The following is a 7,457-nucleotide window of genomic DNA, read 5'->3' on the forward strand; positions in this document are numbered from 1 at the left end:
GACTTGGCCTGGATGCTACTGTATAACCATGGGCTCCTTCAGGTAGATGTACATTTAGTTTGCCTTTCTCTACTTTGATCCTCTACCTTGTTTTTGTTTTGTTTTCTTTGTTTTTTAGCAGTATTGTATTTATTTCAAAAGGACAAAGTGTTTTTGACTGGTTTAAAATGTCACACAGACGAAAAGCAAAATGTACATTATTTGTGGACACACTGTTTACAAATGCCTTGGATACTTGACTTCTGTCCAAAAAAAAATGTGAATAATAATAAAACAGTATTACTCGAGCTCCGGCTTTTGTGCATTTTGTTTCAAGGGGATAAAGCTAGAATTGAATGCTACGTTGCCCTCTAGTGGTCACAATTAACTTGGAAAGATTCCTTATAGGAAGCTTATAAAAGTTTCAGAATTTTAGAATAGTACAGTTAAGAACAGATATATATTATTTATCATTGATTATTACATTCATTGCACATTAAACATGTAGACAAAGTAGGCGTACTCAACTCCAGTAGGCTACTTGCTACTTGAGTCAAAGTATAGAGCCTCCTGGTCAAATATGACTTAACCACTAGTGATAGTTGCTCTGTCAAATCTGTAATTGAGTACTTGCTTTTAAAAGCTGTAACTGTCCTCTTCTACCCCGGATTTGAACCCGGTTTCCTGTGCAAGTGCTGAAATGTTTACCATTGAGCTAATAGAGCTTTCTCAAGGGATAAATTGAATCATGACCATCAGGTCAAAATTCATGTCAGATCCTGTGGTTAGGTGAGACATGACCTTTGGCTTTGACACGATCTAAACGTCTCAATAGAATATAGTATAAATCTGCTGTCCGGCCGGAACCAGCTAACTCCAAAATGGTAATTGTTCAGGAAATGAAAAACAAAATATATTTTTTCAGAAAATGAATAAAACCTTATATTTTTAAAACAAAGCAATACTGCCTCATCAAACTTGGTATTGTGACTTTATATATTCTCAGATACTTGCATGTGTCATTATATTATCACCACTTTACCCAAATCCAGCTCAAGTGGAGTTAGGAGGTTTTGTCCATCATTGAGTGGAGTTAGGAGGTTTTGTCCATCATTGATAAGAACAGCTGACAATGAATCTCAAAGCTCACAACACATCACAACGCATTGTGAGCTTGGAGATCAGCTATTTATGGTGTGCGCCATCCTCATATACTAAGTATAGATCAAGTTGAATACTGTACTTAAACAACTTTTATTTTAACATGCATTGGAAACATCCATGGATCTAACTGTTACCACTGTTGTTCTTCTACAGTTGAGTACAACAAACAATTCTGCCCCAATACTCAATACTAAATGTATTTAACAAAAGCAATCATGGCACACCAACAATAGATAAATGGCATATCAATACAAAAAATACATTCAGGAATAATAGAATCTGTAGCCTATCAAATCTGTAGCCTACTGCACTAACAATAACAACCACAGTTGCATTTACCTATCCATCAACATTTTATTATTACACTGTTGTGTGTTGTGTGTTGCCTAAACCTTCCAGTCACTGGGTTGGTGAAAACACCCCGCAAAACGGTGACCAGAGCCGAGAGCAAATGACTGTTCACTTAAAGTCTCTGCTAAAGGTGGAGAGTAAAGCATGAATGCAGTCTGACATGAGTGATATTCAGTCACATCCTGCATATTGGTTTAACGCTGAAATTACACAGTGAAAACTGTCCAAATTTACATCTGACAATTGGTAAAAAAAAAATAAAAAAAAGTCTGAATTACGTTTTTTTAAATCTGTAGTATTTATATTTGACAATTGGCAAAAACCCTGTATATATAGTATGCAGCAGTGGAGAGCATTAGAGGAGGGGGGGGTTGTTTGTTTTTGACGGACAGTTTGAGGATCCAATGGAGTTGGCAGTTTTCGTCAGAGGCGCTTTTTAATACTTTTCATAGGTTATTATAAAAAAAAACTTTACACAGATGTAAAGGGGGTTCAATAGCATTGATTTATGAAAAAAAAAAAAACTGAAAATGGAGTTAGCTGGTCCCGGCTGGACACCGACGATAAGTTATATATTGTATTAGTATACTCTACCATACAGAATGGACAAAATGACACTTTACTCTTTTAAAAAGTTACATTGTGCCACTTTAAGTATTCAAATTACAAAGTACATTTTCTGTTTAATATCAATGCATTGCTATATTGAAATGTAGACCTTCGGCTGATGTCAATCACCTTGTTAAGACAGAAGGTGTCAGTAGCCTTGTCTACCAGCACATTGAAGGACACCATGACACTTCAACAAGAGCAACTTTAGAAGATATCATTCATTGCTGTCGGGTGGAAAACTCATATGTACAAAACTGTTTCTATTCAAAAATAGCAGATCTACAAGCTCAAAAAGCGTCTTGCAGATTGGCTTTTTTTTGCTAATTTTGTGTGACTAGTATGATCAAGTAGGGCATTAATTACATTCATTACAAAAAAAACTAAAAGTTAAAATATGTATATAAGAGTTTTCTGCCTGACAGCAGTGAGACTATATTTCACAGAAAGAAATTCAAAAGTGCTGGAGTATTTCAACTTTACTGTACTAACTGAGGGCTACCATACAAATGAACGGTACAGTACTAAGACACATCTGCAACATGTGGCTGAGTGATGGTGTGGTGGTCTTAGCATCAGACTCAGTGCAGAGAATCCATGTTCAAATCCAAATTCTCTTATAGGTCAGTGCTGGAGTATTTCAATTTAAATTGACTAACTTGAGGACAGTCAGGGTATGATTATACAATATTAACAGATAAGATAAAAAAATGAATTAAGTGTTCTTTATAACTGTTGTGTTGGTGTTGATTTAATATTTCAGGGCTGGATTTTGTCAGCACCTATAGTACCATTTTGGCATACAGGTTGGGAAAAGCCAAACTTACTTTAATTTTAAACGTTTCAATCAAAAAAAAATCCAAGTTGCATAAAGACAAATATGACGTCTTTATAACAAACCTCTCTGCCCCGCCACTGTGCGCACAACCAACGGACGTCCATACAACGTCCAAGTCAGACCTATAACCACCAACCAACCAGACGTCCACACAACGTCCGGATACGACGTCCATACGACGTCCAAGTCAGACCTATAACCACCAACCAACCAGACGTCCACACAACGTCCGGATACGACAGCCATACGACGTCGATACAACGTCCGAGTCAGACCTTTGAAAAGATGCTAATGGGATGGATTACTGCAAATGAATAAAGAAATGGAAGAATACATTCCCTTCCCCTCCCTCTAACTCAATGAAGCAAAGGATATGATTGCTATTAACTACCATAATGAACATAATGTAAAGCAGGCTAAAATAATGATGTCAACATCAACAAGGCAAGACATTAGCTGGTATTATTATTATTATTATTATTATTATTATTATTATTAATATCACTGATATAGAGCCACAGCCATTCATGGCTAGTTCCTTGAGTTTTTGATATGCAAATCTCAATGGCAGTATTTGATTGTTCTGTGAAGGTGGGGGGTTCTTTCTGAAAGAACTCTGTCTAGCTCACAGAAAGAAATTCAAAAGTGCTGGAGTATATTTAACTTTAAGCGACCAATGCATTGTCAATGGTAATGGATATAGAGCACCGAAGTCTGACGTCACTGCCAGTAGAGGGCCAGTAGAGGGCGCTGTTCCAGGGTTACTGTGGACATGTATGCTTGAGATTGACACAGTGGTTCTTACTTATCATGTTCACTTGCGTGCTATTCATTGAAAGATTAGATAAAGGTACGTTTTAGGCAATTTAGAGTTGATTGGTAGTACTTTGTAGTGACTTTTTTTGGTCCCTAACATTCATCGAGCTCTGGACTTAGTACATTTATTTTTTCACCATTGTGTCACTACCGAAACGAAAGTTTGTCACTACCGAAACGAAAGTTAAATCCGAAAAAATCACTAATTGTGGAGGCCAAAATCGTCCCCCCAAAAACCTGTTAGGAGTACGTTTCAGGCAATTTAGAGTTGATTGGTAGTACTTTGTAGTGACTTTTTTTGGTCCCTAACATTCATCGAGCTCTGGACTTAGTAAATTTATTTTTTCACCATTGTGTCACTACCGAAACGAAAGTTTGTCACTACCGAAACGAAAGTTAAATCCGAAAAAATCACTAATTGTGGAGGCCAAAATCGTCCCCCCAAAAACCTGTTAGGAGTACGTTTCAGGCAATTTAGAGTTGATTGGTAATTTTCGTTTCGGTAAAATGTATTTTACCGAAACGAAAGTTAAATCCGAAAAAATCACTAAGTGTGGAGGCCAAAATCGTCCCCCCAAAAACCTGTTAGGAGTACGTTTCAGGCAATTTAGAGTTGATTGGTAATTTTTGTTTCGGTAAAATTTATTTTACCGAAAGGAATGTTAAATCCGAAAAAATCACTAAGTGTGGAGGCCAAAATCGTCCCCCCAAAAACCTGTTAGGAGTACGTTTCAGGCAATTTAGAGTTGATTGGTAAATTTATTTTACCGAAACGAAAGTTAAATCCGAAAAAATCACTAAGTGTGGAGGAAAAATCGTCCCCCCAAAAACCTGTTAGGAGTACGTTTCAGGCAATTTAGAGTTGATTGGTAAATTTATTTTACCGAAACGAAAGTTAAATCCGAAAAAATCACTAAGTGTGCAGGCCAAAATCGTCCCCCCAAAAACCTGTTAGGAGTACGTTTTAGGCAATTTAGAGTTGATTGGTAGTACTTTGTAGTGACTTTTTTTGGTCCCTAACAGTCATCAAGCTCTGGACTTAGTAAATTTATTTTTTCACCATTGTGTCACTACCGAAACGAAAGTTTGTCACTACCGAAACGAAAGTTAAATCCGAAAAAATCACTAAGTGTGGAGGCCAAAATCGTCCCCCCAAAAACCTGTTAGGAGTACGTTTCAGGCAACTGAAACGAAAATCTAAATTGCCTGAAACGTACTCCTAACAGGTTTTTGGGGGGACGATTTTGGCCTCCACACTTAGTTATTTTTTCGGATTTAACTTTCGTTTCGGTAAAATACATTTTACCGAAACGAAAATTACCAATCAACTCTAAATTGTCTGAAACGTACTCCTAACAGGTATTTGGGGGGACGATTTTGGCCTCCACACTTAGTGATTTTTTCGGATTTAACTTTCGTTTCGGTAGTGACAAACTTTCGTTTCGGTAGTGACACAATGGTGAAAAAATAAATGTATTTGTCTTGTTTGTTGTTCAAGTCAAAGCACCAGGAAGGCTGTATTTCTTGGCCAACAGTTAGCTCAATGGGTTGAGACGCAGTATTCATGATCCAGAGGCCATGAGTTCAAATCCCACTGGTGTCTTTACTGTGATGCTTCCCTTTGCAGACTAACTTCTAGAAAAACAAGTTAAAACCACCAGGAAACCTGTAACTCTCAGCCAACAGCTTAGCTCAACTGGTAGAGCGTCTGTCCAATAACATGACTTGACTTGACTTGAGTGGGTTCGATTCCCACTCGAGTCAGGTGTCCCCGGTAACTTGGGGCAACGGATAAATTGACTGATATCCTTAGTGATGCTTCCCTTTGCAGACTAACTTCTAGAAAAACAAGTTAAAACCACCAGGAAACCTGTAACTCTCAGCCAACAGCATAGCTCAACTGGTAGAGCGTCTGTCCAATAACATGACTTGACCTGACTTGAGTGGGTTCGATTCCCACTCGAGTCAAGTGTCCCCGGTAACTTGGGGCAACGGATAAATTGACTGATATCCTTAGTGATGCTTCCCTTTGCAGACTAACTTCTAGAAAAACAAGTTAAAACCACCAGGAAACCTGTAACTCTCAGCCAACAGCATAGCTCAACTGGTAGAGCGTCTGTCCAATAACATGACTTGACTTTACTTGAGTGGGTTCGATTCCCACTCGAGTCAAGTGTCCCCGGTAAATTGGGGCAACGGATAAATTGACTGATATCCTTAGTGATGCTTCCCTTTGCAGACTAACTTCTAGAAAAACAAGTTAAAACCACCAGGAAATCTGTAAGTTAAAACCACCAGGAAACCTGTAACTCTCAGCCAACAGCATAGCTCAACTGGTAGAAATAACATGACTTGACTTGACTTGAGTGGGTTCGATTCCCACTCGAGTCAAGTGTCCCCGGTAAATTAGGGCAACGGATAAATTGACCGATATTTGTAAGTTAAAACCACCAGGAAACCTGTAACTCTCAGCCAACAGCATAGCTCAACTGGTAGAAATAACATGACTTGACTTGACTTGAGTGGGTTCGATTCCCACTCGAGTCAAGTGTCCCCGGTAAATTGGGGCAACGGATAAATTGACTGATATCCGTAGAATAACTTGTAGGAGTGTCCTGGTTCAAATCCAGTCACCACCTTAGTAACTGAAACCGAATCTGGCCAATTCGGTCTCAGTTACTGAGATAGATAGAGACTTGACGTTAGTGGGAATCGAACCCAGGACCGCTCGGTCCTGGGTTGAACTGGATTTGAACCAGCACACTCCTACAAGTTATTCTACGGATATCAGTCAATTTATCCGTTGCCCCAATTTACCGGGGACACTTGACTCGAGTGGGAATCGAACCCACTCAAGTCAAGTCAAGTCATTGGACAGACGCTCTACCAGTTGAGCTATGCTGTTGGCTGAGAGTTACAGGTTTCCTGGTGGTTTTAACTTGTTTTTCTAGAAATTAGTCTGCAAAGGGAAGCATCACTAAGGATATCAGTTAATTTATCCGTTGCCCCAAGTTACCGGGGACACTTGACTCGAGTGGGAATCGAACCCACTCAAGTCAAGTCAAGTCATGTTATTGGACAGACGCTCCACCAGTTGAGCTATGCTGTTGGCTGAGAGTTACAGGTTTCCTGGTGGGTTTAACTTGTTTTTCTAGAAGTTAGTCTGCAAAGGGAAGCATCACTAAGGATATCAGTCAATTTATCCGTTGCCCCAAGTTACCGGGGACACTTGACTCGAGTGGGAATCGAACCCACTCAAGTCAAGTCATGTTATTGGACAGACGCTCTACCAGTTGAGCTATGCTGTTGGCTGAGAGTTACAGGTTTCCTGGTGGTTTTAACTTGTTTTTCTAGAAGTTAGTCTGCAAAGGGAAGCATCACTAAGGATATCAGTCAATTTATCCGTTGCCCCAAGTTACCGGGGACACTTGACTCGAGTGGGAATCGAACCCACTCAAGTCAGGTCAAGTCATGTTATTGGACAGACGCTCTACCAGTTGAGCTAAGCTGTTGGCTGAGAGTTACAGGTTTCCTGGTGGTTTTAACTTGTTTTTCTAGAAGTTAGTCTGCAAAGGGAAGCATCACAGTAAAGACACCAGTGGGATTTGAACTCATGGCCTCTGGATTAGGAATACTGCGTCTCAACCCATTGAGCTAACTGTTGGCCAAGAAATACAGCCTTCCTGGTGCTTTGACTTGA

The sequence above is a fragment of the Gymnoscopelus microlampas genome (genome assembly GCF_963454915.1).
Source record: "Gymnoscopelus microlampas genome assembly, chromosome: 5".
NCBI classification, from domain to species: Eukaryota; Metazoa; Chordata; class Actinopteri; order Myctophiformes; family Myctophidae; genus Gymnoscopelus; species Gymnoscopelus microlampas.